General features: G+C 42.7%; 1 long non-coding RNA gene across 2 annotated transcripts in view; it reads right to left on the bottom strand.

The window, feature by feature from the left end:
• Positions 1-23,137, bottom strand: part of LOC121010081 (uncharacterized) — a 34,980-nt gene extending 11,843 nt beyond the window's left edge. Inside the window, exons 1-3 of one of the 2 annotated variants that reach the window (XR_005781008.1) lie at positions 22,473-23,137; positions 12,601-12,834; positions 11,513-11,665 (exon numbers count right to left, since the gene is read on the bottom strand). This is a non-coding gene — a long non-coding RNA (uncharacterized LOC121010081). Of the gene's footprint in view, positions 1-8,594; positions 11,666-12,600; positions 12,835-22,472 lie in introns of those variants that run through there. The other variant, XR_005781006.1, reaches the window with a different exon arrangement.
• Positions 23,138-23,550: the final 413 nt, after the last annotated feature.

Here is a 23,550-nt window from a genome sequence, read left to right as displayed (position 1 = left end):
TTGCACGTTTTACTCCCTAGCATTAGTGTGGCCCTTTCCTGCTTTGTATAATCAGTTATAATTACTAATTTGCTGGCCACAATTAGCATAGGGAGTTTTATAGGAGCACAGACAATTTCTTAGCTACCCAATGTTACTAAATAATTTAAAAAGGGAAGACAAAGAATTTCTATCAAATGTGTTTTGTTTTCTTAATGCTGGTGCTGCCATTAAGAAAAACCCTTATAAGGTAAAGAAATAAGGAAATTCATAAAGATCAATCCACCAGCTATTTCCCGCATTACAAAAGTTATTTTTTTGTGATTTAATTTCCTTGCTGAGGTGAATTTAATTTGCCATTAGAAGCCCAAAAGCTGAGGGGTCAGTTTCAACGGAACAGAATGCTTTTTGTCTTGCCTGAAACACTGCTCTTATCTGCAAAAAAAAAAAAACAAAAAAAAAACCAAAAAAAACAACTAGGGGGATTGCTTTTCAGAAGAAATTTTCATAAAGAAGTTGATTTTGAATCAATAGAAACGTTTTTCTATGCCAAATTTAGTAGAACTATATACTCTTACCACCTACCCACTCCAATTCAGAATAAAAATATGCTTTCTTCCCCTCAGTGTTCATTACTATACCTAAGCTGAGATCCAAACCACAGTGAGCAGACATTAGAAGATTTCCCAATATACATACGATACACCACATATAGGAATGACAATCAGATATATGAAGTATGGTTATTTTCTGGCGAAAGAGTTACTTGAATCCTGTTAGAGAATTCTTCAGGTTTCCTTTAGCCCTGTTTGTTCCTGATGCTGATTAATGTTTATGATTCCATTATCCTCTTTATGTTTACAGATTCCTGCTCCCCGCAACATTCACTCAATTATTTTATTATGTGTTGACATCATTCTCAATGGAATGGATGATGGTATTCTGGCAGAGTCTCCTTCCAAATTTTGCTGAGTGTCACTAGTAAGTGTACTTTGAGCCAGTTTCTGGAACTATATCCCCAAGGCTGCAAATTATACTTTATTTCACTGTCTTAAAGTGTCTACAGCCAACATATCTGTTTGAGATACCAAGTCAAGTATTGTCTCCCCAGCACATCTATAACTATTGATTCCTTTGAGAGAGGTTTAATTCTATTTGTGCTTATCTTAGAACCACAGCATCGAAAGGGACTTTAAAGATCACCTCATCCCATCGGGTGCCCGGGTCCCCACCATATCAGCCTTCTGTGGTGCAAGTAATAGAAACCAACTTTGTGTAAGTTAAACCAAAAAAGGTATTTATTCTATTAATACACATGGCTCATAGGATTAAAAAAAAAAAAAAACCTGAAGAACCGGCTAAGAGGAGTTAGAACCCATATTGACTCTGGGGAGCTAGGTGCTGGGTGCTGACAATGTCTTTAAGTATTACCCACTGGTGACCTCAGGGGTATTATTTTAGGGAGTTTTAATGTCCCCTTGCCAACCCTCAGTCTGGGAAATGCTATGTACAAGTAGTTTAAAATTGTCTCCCAAAACTTGCCCTCAACCAGATTGCCACCCCATCCTTTCTACATAGAAATGATAAGCCTGCCACTTACAATAGGTACCTTTTCATGTTCTACAATTTATATGATTGGAATCCTAAAATGTTGACTCTTTTTTGTATGTGATTTCTTTGATGTTTCATAATTACTTTGAGATCCATCAATGATATTCTATGAGTTAGCTCAGCCTTTTTTTTTTTTTTTTGGCTGAGTAATGTTCTTTGGATCTACTGCTATTAGTTTATCCATTCATCTGTTTATGAACATTTGAGTTATTTCCCTTTTTTGATGATGGAAAATAAAGCAGGATAAATATTTGTGTATAATTAATTGGGGGAAAAGGCTTTTTTTTCTGCCTCAAAGGGAATCTTTGTTAATCATGTGTGCTTCACACATGCTGTTTTTTAAGAAACCCAACTTTCTAGAGAAACGCATTCCTCAAGACTGGCTGCAGCTTCCCATCATGAGTCTTGTATTAAAAGAAAACCACAGTGGTACAATTTGTTTTTGTTATGTTGCCTTCTAAATAAACTCTTTTTTAATTTTTTTAAAGTTTGCTTATTTATTTTGAGAGAGAGAGAGAGAGCTAGGGAGAGAGCATGTGAATGGGAAAGGGGCAGAGAGAGAGAGAGAGAGAGAGAGAGAGAGAGTATCCCAAGCAGACTCCGTGCTGTCAGAACAGAGCCCGACTCAGGGCTTAAATTCATGAATAGTGAGATCATGCCCTGAGTCGAAATCAAGAGTCAGTTGGTGGCTTAACTGACTGAGCCACCCCGGAGCCTCTAAATAAACTTTTTTTTTTTTTAAACTCTGGTTCATCTTTCCTTAAATGTTACATAAACAGATATAAAAAAGACAACAAATTGGAGTTTATGTTTACAAAAACACTGTAAGTATGGACAGTTCTATATCGCAAACGTATTATGCAATCAGTTCAGTCTGAACTTGGTTACCTGGTACACGAATGTGAAAAAGACACGCAAACATGTTCTAAGATTTAATCCGCATCTTCCTTTCTACAAAAGAAAATTGTGATTTGGGGTCGTAACCAGCATGCCCATCCAAAGTCATTCATAAAGTCTGGGCGGCCCTTTGTCATTTTGTTTCCTTTTGTCAGTTTTAACCCTGCACCATGGTTTGCTGTACAGTAAAAGGCAAAGAAACATTTTACTGAAATAGATGACATCCTACAGCCAACATTCCTGAAATTGAAATGCTTTTCCAAAAAAGAAGAGGTGCAGAATTGCTTTCACATGTTACACAGTTAAAATGATGATTGTTAAAAATGCTGCTGGAGGTGCCTGGGTGGCTCAGTTGGTTAAGTGTCCAACTTCAGCTCAGGTCATGATCTCATGGTTGATGGGTTTGAGCCCCACATCGGGCTCTGCACTGACAGCTCAGAGCCTGGAGCCTGCTTCAGATTCTGTGTCTCCCTCTTTGTCCCTCCCCCACTCGCGCTCTGTCTCTGTCTCCTGAAAATAAATAAATGTTAAAAAAAAAATGCTGCTGGCCCCTGCAGCCTCACTGCAAAATATAATCAGTCTACTTTGAGTCCTGCCTTCCCTCGAGCAGAATTGAGCCTCCCTTGGTTTGCAGCCCCTCACTCTACTTCCTTGAGTTCCTCCAAAGCAAATCCTTCAGATGATGGATGTCAGCTTGCAAGTTCCTCTCATGTCACTTTCTCCTTCTCCAGACTTTTCAGAGCTCTGAACTTATTATCTTCTCTCCGTGGGAGGCACTTGCTCCAAATCTTTATATGGGCCTCTCCTTCTTGTTCTTCAGTTCTTGGCTCAAATGTCATCTCCTCCGAGAGACCTGCTCTGACAAATCAGGCTCATGGCCCTCATTTTCATTGCCTCCCTCTACCCACCACCCTGGTTTTCATACTCTTTATTGCATCTGAAAGTATCTTTTTGGGGGACTTAACTTTTTGCTATCTTCCCACTATACTGTGAGCCCCATAAGGATAGAGACCGTATCTGTCTTTCAATTTTTTTTTTTTTCCCAACGTTTATTTATTTTTGGGACAGAGAGAGACAGAGCATGAACGGGCGAGGGGCAGAGAGAGAGGGAGACACAGAATCGGAAACAGGCTCCAGGCTCTGAGCCATCAGCCCAGAGCCCGACGCGGGGCTCGAACTCACGGACCGCGAGATCGTGACCTGGCTGAAGTCGGACGCTTAACCGACTGCGCCACCCAGGCGCCCCCGTATCTGTCTTTCTATTACTATATACTCGTTGTCTGGAACAGTGTCTTTTACACTAAAGTTGCTCAATAAATATTTATCGAATAAATTAACAAATTAATGGTATGTTTTATCCAAGTCTTATTGTAAAGTATAGCATACATAAAGAAACATGCATAAAACTATATATATTCTTTAGGGAATGGTTATAGAGCGACGTTTGTTAACTACCATCCAAGTCAAGAACTAGAATAGTAGTGGCCTCCTAGAAACTCTCCTTGTACTCCATGTATCCATTCCCAGCCACAGCCTAGGGGTAACTATTATCCTCATTTATATGATAATCATTTACCTACTTTTCTTCATAGTATTACCACTTATACACTCATCCCTAAACCAGGTAGTTTAGTTTTACCTGTACTTAGAAATAAATATGTAGAATTATTATATTGGATGTACTTTTCTGCACCTTAGTTATTTCATTCAAAATTATGTTTTTATTTTTTTAATTTTTACTTTTAAAAAATTTTAATGTTTATTTATTTTTGAGAGTGAGAGAGAGAGAGAGAAAGAGAGAGAGAGAGAGAGAATGTGAGCGGGGGAGGGGCAGAGAGAGAGGGAGACACAGAATCCAAAGCGGGCTCCAGGCTTCAAGCTGTCAACATAGAGCCTGATGCAGGGCTCGAACCCACAAACCATGAGATCATGCCCTGAGCCAAAGTTGGACGCCTAACTGACTGAGCCACCCAAGTGCCCCTCAAGATTATGTTTTTAGACTTCCAACTTCTGGTATGGTGGAGTGAGAAGGTTGACAAATCTTGTCCTAAAAAACAACTATTAAGCTGGTCAAAAGTTCAAAGACAACAATTTCAGTGCTTTGGAAATTGATCAGATGCATAGCACACACTGATGAAATCTCACGAACTTTGGGTGAGAACAATATGAATCTGTGACATTGTTGCCTGAGCTGCTCCCACCCCATGGCGGAGCCCCAGTTCTGTGATGGCAGTTCACCGTGGGTGGGCCAGGCCATGAAAGTCAGTAACATTGTTGCTGCCTCCGGATCTGCAGCACTGTCCATTAAAGTGGCAGCCTCTTGCCAAGCAGACAGGGAGAGCCTAAGGTCCTGTTTGGGGCAAGCAATGGTCTAGCAGCCTGCCAAGGATTTAACAGTAATGTCCAGATGTGAGACAGCCATAGGGGCAGAATGCATGTTTTTTCCACGTGCACATGTAACGTTCTCCAGAATAGATCATACAGTGAACCACAAAACAAATCTCAATACGTTTTATTTTATTTTTATGTTTTCATTTTAATTAAGTTTTTAACTTTAATTCCAGTAGAGTTAACATACAGTGTTATAATTAGTTTCAGGTGTATGATATAGTGATTCAACAATTCCATACAGTATTCAGTGCTAATCATGAGAAGTGTGCTCTCAATCTCCAGCCCATATTTCACCCCTCACGATTTCCAGCCCCCTCCCCTCTGGTAACTATCAGTTTGCTCTCCAGAGTTAAGCGTTTCTTTCTTGGTTTGTCTCTTTTTTTTTCCCCTTTGTTTTGTTTCTTAAATTCCATATGAGTGAAATCATATGGCATTTGTCTTTAACTTATTTTGCTTAGGGTTATATTCTTTAGCTCCATCCATGTCATTCTAAATGGCAAGATTTCATTCTTTTTATGGCTGAATAGTGTGTGTGTGTATATATATATATATATATATATATATATATATATATATAATGGAATATAAATATATACATAATGGAATATATATATATATGTATATGTATCCTGTGATATTCCTTTCTCATGCTGTTCTTGTTAGGTTTTGGTATCAATATTATTTTTAATCTTCAGTATTCATAGTAATTATTCAATTCATTTTCTTCTATTAGTTTGGAAATAATATACTCTAGTTCTACAATTTTCATTGTCACATTATTTATGTGTTGGATTATGTCCACCCCCCTCCCCACCCCCCAATCGTATGGAAGTCCTAACCCCTGCTACCTGTGAGTGTGACCTGATTTGCAAATAGGATCTTGAAGATGTAATCAAGTTAAGATGAAGTCATTAGAGCGGGTGCTGATGCAGTATGGCTGCTGTCTGTACAAGAAGGGGAGACAGAAACTCACAGGAGAGAGATGGCCATGGGAAGGCAGAGGTGGAGATCGGAGGTACTTGTGCCACAACCCTGGAGCTGCCAAGGAAAGATTCTGAAGGCAAGAGCCTTCAGAGGGTGCTTGGCCCTGCCAACATCTGGATTTGGGACTTCTAGCCTTCAGAACTGTGAGAAAGTAAATTTCTGTTGTTTCCAGCCAGTCAGCATGTGACGGTTTGTTATGGCAGCCCTTCCAATCGAATCCACCTTAGAAATCACAACCTGCATAATTAACGTATCTGAGTCTGGAAGTCATGAGAACCTCCACCCTCTCCTGCACAGACAGCACAAGGAAACTGCACACCAGAACCTTTCATTCCCTTCTCCATTTCCCCTAGTTCAACTCCCATGCTGCTGTTGTCTAATACCTTAAATTAATCCTGTTTCCCCCACCAGAAATTGTCATTACATTTCATGCAGTCTATGCTTATTTTATTCCACCGCATTCTCTACTATCTTTGCTTTGCTAACTTTCTTGCATCTCAGATCTTTTCCCCAGTACCGTTGTCTTTCTGCCTGAAGCACAGCGACAGAGTTCCTGCAGTGAGAACCTGCTGGTGGTAAATCCTCTCAGGTTTAGCTGGGTTTTCACTGGGTGCAGATTTTGTTTGACAATTGGTTTCATTTGATACACCGAAGATACCGGTATACTGTCTTCTGCCTTCCGTTCTTGCTGTGGGGAAAACAGCTAGCTGTTAGGGGCCAGGCTAATTGCCATGCTCTTTCTTAAAGGTAACTTGTGTTTTTTTTCTCTGGCTACTTGAGGTTTATCTCTTTGCCTTTGTTCTTTTGCAATTTTACTATCATGCCTCTAGTTGCAGATTTTTTTTCGCTCAGCCCCTCACCCTCTCCCTTCCTTCTATTTTATTGATATAGAATTGACTTAAACACTATAAATTTAAGTGTATATATAGCATAATGACTTGGCATTCCTGTGTATCAGGAAGTGGTTTCCACAGTAAGTTTACTGAACATCCATCTCCTCATATAATTAAAAAAAATTTTTCCTTTGTGATGAGAACTTCTAGGATTTACTCTCTTAGCAGATTAAAGGAAATTATTTTGGGGGGGTTCCCTAGATCTTTTTGATCGTAGATTAATGTGTTTCTTCAGTTCTGGAAAATTCCAGTGATTTTCTCCTCAAACATTTCCTCTGCCTCATTCTCTCTCTCTTTTCCTTCTAAGCCCTTGATCAAATGTATGTTACATTTCTCACTATATCCTCCTTGTGTCTCACTCTCTCTTTATTTACTATTCTATGTTTCATCCTGGATAGTGTATTCTAATTCATATCCAGTATATTATATTGTATATAATTTATATGGACAATTAAATATAATTTTATACCTAAAACCCTTCTAGTTTATCAGTTCATTACTTCTCCTTATGTTTTATCCAATCTGCTGTTAAGCCCATTCACTGAGTATTTAACATTTGTTATTTTACTATTTATTTATAAAAACTCTGGTTTTCGAATTTGCTGTGACAAATCTTATAGTTTCCTACAATATAATCCATTTTTGATAATATACCTGTTTCCTGCAGATGTTATCAGTTTGTCATTTGTTTCTTTAAGCATGGTAATTTTGGTGGTATTTCAGTCCGCCTGACACTTTTCCAAGTCTGGGCAGGGTGCTGGTATGTTTCTGCTTTCTATTGGTTCTGCTGCATTTTGTTACATTGTGTTTCCTTGTGTTTCTGCTAATCTTTGTTTGCTTGCCTTCCTTCCTTTGTAAAGTTATTTGTAGGGGTAACCAAGGCCTGGCATAGATAGACCTGCCCCTGAGATGCTTTGGGTTTGCTCCGCGAGGTACCTGGGTACACTACCAGCTGGGTATCACCTTACACTGTTTCACAAATTGAGATTACCTGGCCAGCTCAAGCTGTGGGAATCTGAGTGTAAAGCCTCCTGAGGGCCAGTCGGGGGCCCAAAGTCTCCTGGTTTGGGGCAAGGTGGGATGGGTTTACAGTAACTTTGCCCTGCCGTTGATGATGCATCTCTTTGAAATCCAAGCTTAGTGTCAAGGGGTCTTCTAAAAACTTCCCACCTTGGATGGGCTTTGGGCCCTGACCACGGCTGCCCTCCCGTCGTGTAGTCGCTGTGCAGAAGCCGGAGGTATCAGGAACCAGAAATGCTTTGGGGCATAAGTGCTTTGGTGTCCAATGCTTAACTAATCTCTCTGCTTACAGGCTTTTTGTCAAAAACTGGCCTGGAAACTCCCCACTCTTGCTGCAACATCTCAGTTGTGTTTTTCTTTTGCAGGAGATTTAAAAACTTTTTAAACCAGTGGTGGGGGTGGTGAGGGAAGTGTTGATCTGAATGACAGCTGTTGCGATTGGAAAATGAAAGCTCAACGATATTTTTAGTCTCTCCCATCCAGTGGTCTCTCCAGAGCATAGTGAAATTTGAGTGTGCAAGTGCGTGTGAAGGACTATTCACCACACACATGGCCATGGACTAGCACAAAGGAAAATGAAGAGAAAATGAACTTTGTTTAGATTTTTTACCTAATTCGAAGTGTTTAAGACTATGTTTCAAGTCTTTACTAAACATCGGCTCGCACATCTCCAGGCTGTCTGATTTTCACAAATCCTAATGCAAGAAGGTGAGCTTATAGAGTCTTTTTAAGTGTTCACATATTATTTATTGGAGATAAAATAGATACATTTCAACAGGTGATTAGATTTGTGACTAGAAGCCTTCAAAGACACACAAAGAATGCACCATTGCTCTTGTTTATTGGGAATAGAGGTTATATTTCATATTTAAAAAACATCAATGTTTTCTCAAACATGCCCTTAGGCAAGGTTAATGAAATAGAATCTTTTCATTAAAATGGTTAAAAATAACTGTGGTATTAAGACTACTGTGAAGACTGAACATTTTTTTTTTTAGCCCAAACTATACAATATTTTGGTCTGAAGATGTAAGGATACTATTACTGTCCTAAGCTTACCTATTATGAAGTTTAAAATCCTTCCAAACAATTGCAGGTGCCATCTTTCCTACTGATGTGGCCCACACATTTCAAGTACTGTATGCTTTTCAAAGAGTATAGTCCATCATGCCAGAAAATACTTTCTTTTTCTTACTAATAAAACACACATGCTCATGCCAATCAATTTTAGAGTGTAAATACTGAGTTGATTGTTCTTTATTTTTTGGTTTTAAGTGAAGTAAGAATAATGAGGTAAGAGTAATGGCCATAAAGTACATATCATAGAAATGCTGTTCCCTCTCTTTGCGGTTTCCAACAGCGATAATGAAGTCAAAGTAGGCCACTGGGTGGATGTCATGTGGGCATTTTCAGGGCCCAGGGAAGCGGTGTTAAGCAACAAGCACTTCTTTCCTCAGATTGTGCAAGAAGCCGGACAGAATCTGCCCCTTCTGATTCCATAGCCCTTAGATGACCCACCTCAAATTCCAGAGGCTTGAGGTTCTGACTGACCCTTGAGTAGCTGACTCAAGTCATCTTGGGTGAGTCTTCCATATTGGTTTTTCACCTATACTCAAAGGGGGAAAGCATAGCTCTGTTCAGAGTCAGCACAGCAGAGTAGCGAGGGGAGCAATGTAGCCTGAAGGGTTGGCCGAGGATTGAATGTTGACTTCACCACTTACTGCCTTTCGAACTTAGACAAGCTCTCTCACCTCTCTGAACCTCAGTTTCCTCATTTGTTCGAGCAGAATAATGACTATTTCCACTTCACAGACTTGCTGTGAGGAATAAATGAGATCGTAAATGGAAAGCATTTAAATTGGCATTGACATATAAAAATACTCAATAAATGTTTGATATTAATATTCAGACTTGAGAAATATTTTGCACAGGTTTGGTTAACCCACCTGAGGAGTAATATTCTTGAGAGAGAGTTTTGAATGTAGTTCAGAAATAATTAAATGCCTTTCTTGATTGAAATAGAAAGGCAATTAAGACAATGAAGCATTTTTCTTTGTGTTATCTAGGACATATTTTTCTCATTTTCCTTGTGTAATGGGAAAATTTGAAATACATACAGAATGGTGGCAAATTACTCATCTTGAGGTTAATTGTTCCCCAACAAAAACATGTCAAGTAGGGAAGGTGGATATAGATTCCAGAGGCTTCAGAATCCAAATCTTGATAGTGTGACATTTGGGTTCAGGTGGGCCTAGCTTTTGGATATTGCCAGAATATGACATTGGAAAAGTTCTTTAACCCTTTTGGGTCTCAGGCTCCCTGATTATAAATTAGGAGTAAAGATACCAAATTACACTGACAGGCTACAAAGTAGCTGAGTAATAACCCAAAGCTGACTTTGTAACACATTCCAGAGACTTAATGTAAGACAGAGCAATCTATTTACATAACAGTGAACCAAGTAACCAAGCTCTATTCACTTTACCCAAGCAAACTGTTTCCCAAATGTGTGTCTTTGGTTATCTGGAAGGCAGCACAAAACAATTCAGATATGCATCTAGGAATTAGGTGGTAGGATGGAGAGAGGTGACAGCAACAACTTGGAATGTCATAAGCATTGCATGATATGCGTGCTTCACGCATACAATTATTTATCTGATTGTGTTTTAATTGTCTCACTAACACGTATTGGGAAGATTCTATGACAAATGAATAAGCCTGTCTTCAAAGGAATGTAAGGAAGAAGGGGAAATCTAATATTTATAAAAATCCATCTTTGTGACCAGGTATTTTTTCTGTTGATTTGAAACCTCAGGAGCATCCTGAATTAAATCTGGACCTGGCTTCTGTACGTGGAGGGCAAGGAAAAACCGAAGAAAGAGGAAGACCACTCTTGGTAGGTGGTGGCATTCTTGGATTTCTGGTGGCAGACTTAATAAGCAAGGGAACTTACACATGAGGCTCATCTTGGCAGGTAACAAGACAGGTAAATCTCTGCACGTGCCCGCCAGAACCTTAAAAGTTTATATAGAGACCTTAATTGGGTTCAGTCACATATACTGTCCAGATGGTCTCAACAGCACACTGTTCTCTTAAAGCTGCATCTTTGAAAACAGTGCCCACTGTGGAATGCTATGCAAAATGTGCATCTGAAGTGCAGGGGAGGGGAGGAGGAGCCAGTTGCCCAGGTTCAGATCATTGGGTCAACCTGAGGTCATGTCCCCTCGATAACCTCCTCCAACAGTATTGGAGTAAGCTAATGCTGAAACAACCCTAGAATCTCAATGACTTAACATAAGAGAAGTTTATTTCTTGCTTGTATAAAGTTTATTTCCCCATGCAGTCATTTAGGGGCCGGAATCCTTCTATGTTGTGATTCTGACATATCCTAGAGCAGGGTCAGCAATCTACGAGTCATGGACCAAATCTGATCTAGAGTTTTTATAAATTTTTTCTTTGTAAATAAAGTTTTATTGAGACACAGCCACACCGATTCATCATGTATCACCTGTGCTTTGTAGCTGCTCTCACACTAAGGTAGTTGCAACAGTCTCATGAATTATAAAATATTGCCTATCAGGATCTTGACAGAAAACCTTTGCTAAGCCTGCCCTAGCATTGGAATATCACCTTGGATTTTCTGATTAGTCCGCAGAAGGGGAGGAAGAAGAGTGCAAGACTGTGTGGGAGGTTTTTATGAACTATATCTGAAAATGGCTTCCATCAATCCCACCTACTTTTCATTCGCCAGAACTCAGTCATATAGCCAAAGCAGCTGCTAGGGATGTTGAGAAATGCAGTCTAGCAATGGCCCAGGAATAAGGCATACAGCAGTTCTCCACAGACCAACTCTGCACTAGAGTCTTCTAGTCACTCTGTCCTCTTTGTTCCTAGAAACAAATGTTTAAATACAGTTAAATCATTACAGATAAGTCATTTCAATTGTAGTCTTAAAAAGTTAAGCACAGTTAGACTTATCTGGATAATTACCTTAAAGCTGAATTACTGACACAATGTTCCCAAATTTTAGTTTGTGTTTATTGGTGCCAACAGTGGTTCCTAATCGTCATAGGCTGATAAAAACGGACAGAGGTGGATTTGACACTGAAATGACTCCTTTAAACTTGTCCTACACCATATGAATTAAGGAACACTTTGTGGTAGTTTAAAATAAAAAAGTTTAAAAAGTGGTAGAAGGATTGAGACATTACACAGGGCATAATTATATAGACAGACCACTTCTAAAAGAACCTACTTTATTGAACTCAGAAACAACCATGTGGACATTTAAGTGACAATTTAGTTTCCACAAAACGTTATCCAGCTCATTTTATTATAGTTCATTTATAAATCTTTGGTTTTGTGCAGTTTCTCTTTTTCATGAACTTTGTAATTTGGTTTCATGGTTGTTTAAATGCTATCTGCATAAAGAATGTGGCCCTAGTTTTATGCTTGTGCATATTTAAGTAAGATAGTAAAATTAGTTTAAATAAAAACATGAGAGATCCAGAAGAATATTTTCTTTCTTAAAGATATGTGTATACAATGCAAGTTTATAGGAGTCCACTCAACAGAGAGAGCTCTCTTTCACAAAACACTTATATTTGAATTAGGAAACTATATCAGTCAGGACAGACTATGCAAAGCTGCCATAACAAAGAAGCCCCAAGTCCTAGTGGTTTAAACCACCTGCGTACATTAAATGTGTTGCATATTGCTAAAGAATTCTGTTCATCGTGATCCTGACAGCAGGACCCAAACCGATGGAGCTGTTCTCAGTAACACCTCTGGTTGAGGGGAGCAAGTACTCTGGGGGTTCTCTTACCTTTAAGGAAATGCTCAGGCTCAACGAAGTCAGATGACCACACTAACTTCAAAGAGAGGCCATAATCTTTTTTGGGTGTCCAGAGAAGAGAGATACCGGGAATTGGTTGACAGAAGTAAGTAAGGTAGCAGACAGCTTTCTTAATTTCATAGGCAGTGTGGCTCCTGGGTTACAGTCAAGCCCCACTGCTTGCTAGCCACATGCCACGGGCAAATCAAAACCTCAGCTCCTCCTCTGTGAAATAGGGGAGAAATGTCAGTTGACATGGTTCATTGAGCGGAATCAAGGCAATAACTCTTTGTCAACCATAAATTATTATCCAAATGAAGGTAATAGTATTGTTTCTGGAAATCAGTCATACCACATTAAGAATAAAGAATAATTAGCAATGATTTCACTCCACAGCATTTGTCACGCAATCAATATTTTGTCTCAAAAGTTTCCTGAAAATTCACAAGAAATTTCCTTAGGTAGTCTGATAATGAAACCTGAAGAAAATACCTCTCAAAGAGAAAGAAAGAAAAAGTTAAAGAAAAAAAGAAAGAAGAAGAAAAAGAAAAGAAAAATTTCCCTCTTGACTAGAAAGTGACAGGCCATTTTACATGGCCCTGAATCTATATGGCCCACTCTTCTGGCAGACTCCAACATTAAAAACATTTGAGGTGGAAGAGAAGAAGCACCATCTATCTTGCCCAAGAAGCAGTTGTTTAAGTTGGGCTCAGCATGAAAAAATTTAAAATGTTTCACAAAATAATGCTGAGGATAGAAACACAAGAAGATTCTATAGTGTAGCATGGACTCCTGAAACTGATAATCACCCGAATATCTCAGAATTCCAGCTGATTAGAACTGGATGGCATCCTGAAGATTATCTGGTCTCCTACTCTTATTTTCCAGATGACGAAAGCAAGGTCTAGAAAAGTTAAATAACTTGCCATAGGTCATGTTCCTTAAATACAAGTTGATTAGCTAAATATTTTTCCCCTTCACTATCCTGAAATTACGGACCGAAAGAAATTAAACACTGAAGGAAGACATGTTTCTCTGTCCCCTCATATAATCGCTGACAAAATCTCTTTGAATCACAGCCTATGGCACACCCTTCATTGTGAATATGCAAGCAGGCAGCAAGCCCCCAAGAAATTCCTGTGGAGATCTAGCAATGACTCTGAGATTCATTTTCAGTGCTTCTAAAATTCAGTTGTTGTTTTCCATTTCAGAGTTTTCTAAATGATGTTTTGACCCATAGGAGATGTATGAATTGAGTAAGAAAACGAGATACAGGCTTCTAACTGAATAATTGCATTATCTGATTATTTAATTAGATGTGGAAGTCTTACACTCTAAGAGAAGAATTTCCACATTGTCCACAAGAAAAAGGAAGAAAGAAAAAGAAAGAAGGAAAGAGAGAGAAGGAGGAAACGAGGGAGGGAGGGAGGAAGGAAAAAAGAAAAAAGGAAGGAAGAAAAAGAAATGTGAGCTTCCTTCCTAGGCATATTAGTCAGGAAAGGCTCAGTTATGCTGCCATAAAAAATCTCTGGGACTTATAGTAACAAAAGATTATTTCACATTCGTGTTAAATGTTCACTGTGGGTTGGAGAGGTCTCCACTCCACATTATCTTTGCAAAGAGTGGCAGGCTGAAGGAAACTCCATCTGGAGGGTCACTGGAGGCTGTGGCATGGGGAAGGTGAATTGGCGAATTGCACATTGGATCTTAAAGCTTTTGCCTCTAAATAGCACATATTACTGATAATTCTAAATTTATCAAAGCAAACAATAGGGTTGCATCTAAATGCAGAAGAATCAGAATACTCTACTCCTACTGTGCACCTGGAAGTAGGGAAGCCATAATTTTAGTGAACATCGCTAATGGAGACCATTCTAGAAATAAAGAAGAAAAGAAAACAGAATAGACATGCTCCCTTCCCAAACTGTCAAGAAGACAGGGTCTCGCACAGTCAATACGAATCAAATCCCCAATCAAGGATAATAAAATACCTGGCAGCTATACAATAAAATCTCTTAACACATTAATTTGTTGCTGATAAAGTTTCCTGAATTTGTTTCTTCATCTTCATACAAGAGTATTGCATAGAATGAGAAGCAGGTACAAATGAACTAAAATAAATTGGGGTTGGGATAAAGTTTCTGGAAATGCGCTGTGGGCCAGCTAAATGGGGAGACACACTTGTGCCTTTTGTGGATTTTATCAGGCTCTTTTTGTTTCTTTATGACATAACTGTACTGGTCAATAGTCTTCCAAAAGAATTTGATAGTAGGAAAGTTATAGCCTGATCAGACAGAAAAGTTCATTTTCGCTTAGATGCTAATAGTAGTAATTATCTAATGAGTCACTCTGAAAAGAGACCCTGAACCTCTAAAACTTAGCCTTTTTGGGAAATGTCTGAAAGTCTGGGATATGTTTAGACAACCGTCATTTCTTTTTTATTTGGGGACAATCATTTGCTTAGATACATATTTTTAAACTTTTAGTGTATCACTAGCAACAAAGTGTTTCAAGTGGGAAAAACTCAAACTAGCTCAGAATGTCCCCTAAATTAAAAAATAGGGTTTTGTACTTTCCAGAATAATAAGCACTTTTATAGTCTTTCTTTAAATCTTTCTTGGTGAAAAGCTACAAAGCAGGAGGAAAGGGTGAGAGTCAAAGCCTGCTGATTTACTGTTTAATTATATCTTTCCCCCCTGCCCCTTAAAATTTTATAACAGAGCAGGGTTAACATTAACACCCCAACCACAATAAACTAAACATATTTTATTACATATTTTATGTCCATGATGAAAATGAAGATATAATAGTGAGATAATTTTATATAGAGGTATGGTGAATTCTATGTGGCTAGGGGTAAGTCAATTTTGTGTTCTGTGCTTTAGTTTTTAAAACTCTCATTAATAATTATATTAATAGCACACTTTTGCTGAGTGTTGATTACAGTACAAGGGGCTATATCAAGCACCTCACATTTCCCCCTCATTTAATACTCACAGAAAACCTACTTTTAAAAATGAAGAATTGAGGATGAAGTGACTCGACCAAGGTCACTTAGCTAGTTAGTAGTGGAATACTCTTTTGGGATAAATCATTATGGTAACACTTCAATCAAGGTATCTGGTAAGTGCAGTGTTTTTCTAGCCCAACTCTCTTGGAGAAGAAAAGATTTGTATTGGCAGTGGTTCATTTATTCATAAATATATGAATGTCCACTCTGTGCCTGGTCCTATCTTAAAGCCTGTGGATATAGAGCTGAATAAGTCTGTGAGGCACAGATCTTAAGAAAAGAGGTTAAGGAAAATCAGACAGACTTGGGTTGGGTTCTGCAATACAACCTTAGACAGGAACTCTCTGGCCTCATCTGAAAACTGGGAAATTATATTGGTGCTTACTTCACGTTTTTGCTGGGAAAATTTAACGCGGTAATGAATAAAATGCTTAGCATAGCACATTGCATAAGATGCTCCATAGTGCGTTCAGTTAATACCAGGTTTTACTGTTATTATTGTTGCTATAAGCAAAATAGTGACTGTAGGTGAGCTCCTTGATTGTGGAGGGGAAAGAGATGTTTAAACAATATTTTCTGTCCAATGTGATATAAGCACCAGGGAAATCAGGGAAAGAAAGGCACGAATGACTTCCTAGAAGGGGTCTGGAAAGGTTTTATGAAAGAGGTGAACTCTGTGTTAGTGATTTTAAAGAGAGCAGAATTTCTCCAGGTGGAGACCGGGTATAGGCATTCCGGTCGTGTACAAAGCTGCTTAGCAAGGCATGCTGGATCTCAAGGCTCCAGCCACGTGGGCCGTTCTAGACAGGGAAAGAGGACCGGCGAAAGCGAATGGAAAACCCACCAGTACTGGGAATTTGGGTGGCGGTGACCGGAGGGAGGCTGGGGGATCGCGAGGTGGCGCTGTGGCTCCACATAAGGGAAGATTCCGGTGTCTGCGGGTAACCCGCACACCCAGGGCGGCGCCGGAGAGGCGGGGCAGGGCGGTCTAGGTGGGCTTGGCACTATCTTCATGCAGCCACCAAATAATGACTGTGATAAAGATAATAAAATCATAAGCAAATAACCCGGAAGCGGTCTCCTTTAGGACACAAGGTATTAATAATTAGAAACTGTCCGCGAGGAACAATTAAGAGCTCCCGAACTGCCCAGCGGGGATCATTCCGAGCGCAGTCCTGGTAATTGGTGGGTCCCAGTGGGAATCCGCCTGGCCGGGCCGGAGTCGAGCTGGGGGCTGACCCACGGCCTCCGGGCCAGTCCCGAGCCCGGTAGGCGGCTTCCGGCTGCCTGCGGGCCGAAGGAGCGGCAGTTTCGACTCTTGCCATGGGGTGCTCAGTCCGCGATTCCTGCCTGCGCCTTTCCTTCCACGCGACCGGAGGTTTCGGGGACTTCTTCGCTGGGCTTCGCATGCACACATGGACAAACGAACCACGTGTGAGCTCAGGCTTACACACAAGTGTACGTTGCTCTTAAACACGTACGGACTTCTGCACACGCACACTCACATGAGACACGTGTCTACATGTAACACATGCACACACTTTACACGTGCACACGTGTACTCAACGCTTATGCGCAACAATCCTTCTCAAGCACAAGCGTCCACATGCACCCAAGTGCGCGCTGTCACTCACTGGTACACACTTGTGCTACACAGGCCCATAAAAATGCAGCCACTCTTCGTTTATACAAACGTATTTGCACACTCACATCACACTCACCTCGCATCTCGGTGGCCAACAAAGACCTCTAAGGGCCGAGCGGTGCGTAAATATCTAATGAATTGTGCTTCAAAGAAAAAAACTTTTTGTGACCCAGGCATCTCGAGCTTCTCTGCTAAACTCCCCTTTCCTTCTACTTTCTCCTAAGCAAACAGGCTTCCCTCCCTTCGCCTCCAAATTCTCGCAGGCCTGTTTCTTTTCTTTTCTTTCTTTTTTTTTTTTTTTTGTTTTTTTTACGTTTGCACTACTGAAGAGATGCTAATGTCTAAACAGCCAGGAAGTTCTCTTCCCGCACCCTGGAGCCTCTTTTCGCCGCCGAGGGAGCGGGGGCCCTTCGCAAATCAGACTCCAATCAAGCAGGTTGGAGGACTGTGGGAGAAGGGCTAAAGGTAGGGCATAGTCGCGCTTCAGGACAGTCTCGGATTAGGAGATCTTTTCCAGCGGGTCCCCAACTGTACTCTCCCAGCTCAAAATAATTTTAGTTTTTAGTTTTCTGTGGTCATGCCAAGGCTATATGGTCTTCCTCAATTAAAGTGCATCCGCAGGTGTCCACATTTCTGCCCTCTGTTGGACTTCGCAGGCATCCCCCAAAACTTGTTCAGTCTATATCAATTAGACCACGTTGCACGCGCCCGAAGCTCTGACACCTCAGCTAGGACCCGGAGTTGCGACTGACTGAAGGTCGCACAGCAAATGTGGCAGATCCAGGGCTGGAGTTAGCGCCACCCTGGCGTGCCCTGTCTAGGACTGCCGGGAGAGACGCGTGACGGTATCTGCCAGCGGGAATGCGCATCCAGTCCACGAATTAGAACTTTTCAGAACCGTTTTCCCCTCCTATCTCCCTTCGCTGCCTGCCCTGGGGCAACTTGCGCCCTTGCTCCTCTGTCATGCGGGATACCCAGGGGATCTGGGAGCTTCGTGGCAGAGGCGTGGCGGGGGTCGGGGAGCCAGGGGAAGCACCAATGCAAATGTAAGGATAATGCGCCGCCGTTGGATGGATGGTTTGGATCCTAGGTTAAGGTCACAGACTGGGGAAATTTCTGCTCGGAGACTTTATTTGCAGTGAGGCGGTGGACAGGTTGTTTCATTTCAATCACAAGCCTTCAGTTTCCTCACCTGTAAATGGGGGCGATCTTACCTGCCTTCTTTGTCTTGTGGGAATTCAGTGAGTTTCTGCCCGTAAAGCCTTCAACAAATGGTGTCTATTATTATCTAGGGACCGCCCCAGGGGAAACCCGACAGTCCGCAGGGTGGATCCGGGAAAGGTTTGTTCGAACTCCTTGCCTCAAGCTTTTGTCCTAGGTGTCTGTGGGTGTCTTTGTCCCGTTCTGGGCCTCAGTTTCCCTGTCTGTACTATGAGGAGACGCGCGTTCCCAGGTACTGGAAAAGTTAGAGTCGGCAAGCACACCGGGCCACCGCTGCAACAACTTTGGGGATCTGAAAGAGGAATCTGGGTCCGAGGGAATGCCCCTTCCCCTTGCCGCTTGCCAGAGACCGCTGAGAGCAAGGAGGTGGGACAGGCGGATTTCCGGTGGAAACGTGGCCTGCTGCTCTTATACGTACTCCGAGGGCAGCAGGTAAAGGTCTTAGAGGGGCAGCGTCAGGGTTTCGCGCGCGGGTGGCGGGGCCTTTCCCGCCGGCATCTGGGCTCAGCTCAGGAGCACCTCTCCCCTCCAGGCTGCGTCCCGCTCTGGCTCTCACATTCCTAGCGACCCGCGCCGCCACCCACTCCTCCTGTGGGCAGCGCTTTGGCACCTGCTCGCTGCGGCCGCAACTCCAGACCGCCAGTGGACACTTTCAGAGCGGCCGTTGGCGGAGGCACTTTGAGCCTTTGGCCTTCATCGCCGCACTTTCCCTTCTTTCCAACACCGAAGGAGGCGTCTTTTCTCCTCTCTCACTCTAAGCGGTCTCTTACTAGCCGCCGAAAGGGGGCATTTCCCAGGGCTGGCGGCCCTTCTGGGGCCGCGTCTTGCTAAGGGAGACGCAGATAGAAGGAATTTTCTAAGTGACAGGTCCCAAGTCTGGCCTCCTGGGGGCGGACGAGCAGAAAAGATTCCCTCTTTCCCCGGGACGTCCCGCTAGTCCCAGTTTGGCTGTATTTATCTCGTCTCTACTCTTTTTGGGTTAGAGAAGGGACGCGTGTGTTCTCACCTGCACCCCCTGGAAGTTATGGAGGCAACTCGTGTCCTTCGGGAAAGGGAATTGATTTCCCTCTGACTTAACAGGGTTGGGATAGCCGAGAGTGAGAAGGTTTCAAAGTTCGGGGTGGAATGGGGGGTCTTGCTCACTGGGCCTGAGCTTCCTGCAGCGCTGGGAGACCCTGAGGCATGGGTAGCCCTGTCTACTGTTTACAGCAATCAAGGGGGAGGGAGTGGACGTTAACCCTCACTTAGGAAGAAACTCTGAGAAGCTCAGCGGGACACTTCACTCCAGGGGAAATATCAAGCCTTTTCACCTGCTTCTTCCACATATAAGTCCATTTTGCTGTATATTTTTCTTATGCCCAGCTTTGCCCGCTCCTTGCTTTTTTCTTCTCTAATTCTGTAGGTCTGGACAGGGCCTGAAAATCTGCATTTCTACCTCTTCCCCCATATGATTAGACTGATGAGGGGGATTTAGGGATTACTGTTATAAGCTAACCTAAAGTCATATCACATATATTCTATAACTCCTGGGCAATGCTATACACACAAGTATTTTTCTTCACAGAAGTGGCTATAATATAAGAAAAGATGAAGTCAGTCTCAGTACATACTTTATAGTACCCCTTCTCCACACACATGCTTGGTCTTCTGGAGGTGGTGCTTCCGTCACAGGAGGGAAGATTGACAAGTGTTTAAGGAATTTTTCAAAGTTTAAAATTACAATTGCTAGTTGAATATTCACCAGAGGAAATCCACGAAAACCTACTAGTCGGCTGGCCTGGTGTTGTTCCCAGTTTCCTATCACCCTCTATATCTCTTTCTACCTTCTCTTTAACTTCCTTCCTACTTAATCATTTACTACTGGGCGAGAAAAGCCAGTTTAAAAGCACCAGAACACTCAGAAGAAATGCTATGAATACATTCTGCTTGATTAAAAGAAAGTCATTCGCCATCCCAAGTGAGGTATCTGCTGTTTCTGAACAGCCAAAAGGAATTAGTCTTATCAAAAGATTCTTGCCCTTTTTTTGTTTTACCTCTTCCTGTGGCCTGGCAGATGTGGAAATTGCCTCCTTCTTATTTAGTTTCTAGAGGTTACCTACTCTGGGGCAGAAGTTGGGCTGCTGACATTTTCTTTCTCTGCGCCAATTTCTCTTTTGAAACAGGCACCTTCAGGCCCCTCAGCAAACACATAATCTGCAGAGTGCTTCTAGATTCTGCTTGACCCCTTAGAAATCCATCTGTTGTGTGCTTCACACTAATCCTGGTCCTCATAGTGGCTGCATCTCCCCTTTTCCTGGCACTTTTGCTGCTTGCCTTTGGCAGCGATCTGATCCCTATTACACTGTGTGTTCCCCCTCACTGGGGAATGTACTTTACCAGACTCAACTTGGAGTCCTGAATACAGTTCACTGGAGAGTAAAAGTGGAGGTTCAGGCAATTAAGGAGAGGGAAGCTTGAGTCTTTCGCTCTGGCTATCTGGAACTCATTGATAGAAGGGTGGCCTCTGTTTCCTGGTTCCCCTTCCTTGAAGGATACCCTCAGAGAAGGCAGGGGATAGTCCAGGCAGGGGAAGGGATTGGCTCTGGGGGACTCATTGGACTTTGGAGGTTAAGCTTGGATCTTTGGGAAGTTTTCAGCAGGCCCAGTTTTAATTGTGCGTTTCAATTCTGTAGAGATGGAGAAAGTCCCCTCCTCCTTTCCCCTGCCCACAAAGTTATAACCCTTTCAGTCTCTCCACCAACATAACCATCCTGAACATGTGCTGTGTGTCAGGAACTCTGGTAGATGTTACGTAGATCCTGATGGACCAGACACATGTCTTCAGGAGTGTCTTGGTGGAGACTGAATTAATTATTAATTTTTGCCAGAGACAAAGTGCTCTCAGCACATTAGTGGTCCAGATTAAATGGTATGGGAGCAGGGCACGCTTTGTGCACAAAGATAAAGTAGTGTTTGAGGATAGTGGCCGTGTACTCACGGACCTGAAACACAGTCCTTTTTTTCTGGTTTAGGAACTGGGAAGTGGTTTTCACTTTCCTGCTCTGCCAAGAGCACAAAGCGTAATTTTTGCCTGTCTCCATCCATTCAACATGGGCGTGTGTACTGTTCCGTCACTGACCCCATGAGCTTCCTAAATCAAAGGGCCAAGGAAGGCCAGCAGAAAGGGGACCTGGATTTCTGGCAGAAAACTCCCCCCCAAGGAGTCCTTAGCAGATTTGGCTGCAGTCAGGGAGTTCCTCTGAGGGCAATGAAACAGAAGTTCACCATGTGCTTATTAGAGGTTACGACCTGCTAAAAATGATGGGGCACATTACCCGGAAACTTCTAGCTATTTTCTTTGCCACTTACATGCATATATACAGAAAGGTCTGAGGTAGTAGACCATTTCTCCCTCCCTCTCTCCTAGCCTTCCCCCCCCCCCCAGTCCCCTCCTTTTTAACTCAATCTCTCACTTTCTGGACAACTGGCAGGGGCAGAAGTTGGGGTGGGTTTGTTCAAGGCCCCCGTTTAAACTGAAAGAATGAGGAAGACAGAAATCCTACATGAAATAACCAATCAATCAGAGACGTTGTTGCTCTGGTAAATACACTAAAGAAAAAAAAATACTTTGGGGCGAGGGTAAGGGGTTGGGAAATGAATCTGAGTAAATTTTAGAATGCATCCTGATACAACTCTAGTGAGAGCATTCATTCCACCGTTTACACATCCCGCGGATTACTCGACATAAGTGAGCTTATGGGGACGGTGCCTTAACACCCGCGGCCTCGAAGCTAGCATCAGAACGAGAACCATTTCAGAGGCCAGACAACGGACAGAGTCCGGGTCCCCCTACTCCATGAGGGACCCACAGAGCCTCACTAACCGAGACCCAGGGTCCACCCACTTCTCCCAGCGTGGAGAAAAGTGCCCTCCGCGATCTCCCGCCCCGACCTCGAGCACCCATTTTTCCACCCCACCACCCCCTCCTCAAAGCGAAGAGGTGGGCACCTGGGACGCGCTTCCTGCTTTTTCTGCCCGGGCTCTCCCGTCTCCTCCACTTTTGCCCCCGACGTCCCAGAACAGCGGAGCAGGACGCAGCATCGGCCCTGGGAGGGCGCAGCCTGTGAACCGCGAGCGCGCTCAGGGCGTGGCGAGGATGCTAAAAGGACCGCAACGACCAGGATGCAGACCCCAGTTCAAATCCCTGAGAAAAATATCGCCCTTCCCTTCCGTCTGTTTCCCCTCTCCAGCCCGGCTCTGCCCAGCTGTGCCCAGCTCCTTCCCAGCACAGACGCTGGTGCTCAGCGATCCTTCGCTCGCCACTTTGCGAGGAACTTTGGCTAGCTCCCCTGCGCCACCCGGAGAGGGATGTTAATGAGGGAGCGTGGCCCAGCGCGGCGAGCCAGAAGGCTTCTTAAGCCGCGATTGGCTGCAGCTTGGCGGAAGGATGGCGTTATGCAAATGAAGGGGCGGGGCCGTGAGGCGCGAGCCCCGCCTCCTCCCTTTGGGGTTAGTGTGCCTGTGTTTAGCTCTGGGGAGAGTCAAACTGGATTCCATAGGGAAAGCCTGCAAATCACTTCTATTTTAGCAAGGAGAAAACAGAATCTCCATCCAGCAGGGTCCACCCCTCTCTCTTTCTCCCTCTCCTCTCTCTCTTTCTCTTTCTCTCTCTGTCTTTCCCTGCCCCCCTTCCTCTTTCCCTCTCTCTCCCCCCTTCCCCCCACCCCACTCTCCCTCTCTGGTGTATCTGTCTACGGCAACCAGCGTCCTCATCTAAACGCACTGAAAGGAAAGAAACATCTTTGGTTGGGAGAGAAGGAGGAAAAAAAAGAGAGAGAGAGGAAAAAACTTGCCTGGTTGTGGAAAATGACACTTGAAGTAGCAAAGCCGGCAGCGCGAGTTGAGTCTATTGTTTCTTAAATTGCCATCAGGGCTTTTTTTTTCTTCCTGCTTCTTCAAGTGAAGGGTACCTCTACAAAAGGAAACTCCAGCCCCTCCTGTCCTCCACCGGCCTGTGATCATTACAAAAAAAAAAAAAAAAAAAAAAAAAAAAAAAAAAAAAAAAAAAAAAAACAAAAAAAAAAAA

The sequence above is a fragment of the Herpailurus yagouaroundi genome, unplaced genomic scaffold (genome assembly GCF_014898765.1).
Source record: "Herpailurus yagouaroundi ecotype Mexico unplaced genomic scaffold, PumYag 29, whole genome shotgun sequence".
NCBI classification, from domain to species: Eukaryota; Metazoa; Chordata; class Mammalia; order Carnivora; family Felidae; genus Herpailurus; species Herpailurus yagouaroundi.
The sequence above is the reverse complement of the archived record's forward strand: the minus strand, read 5'-3'. Positions and strand labels throughout refer to the sequence as shown.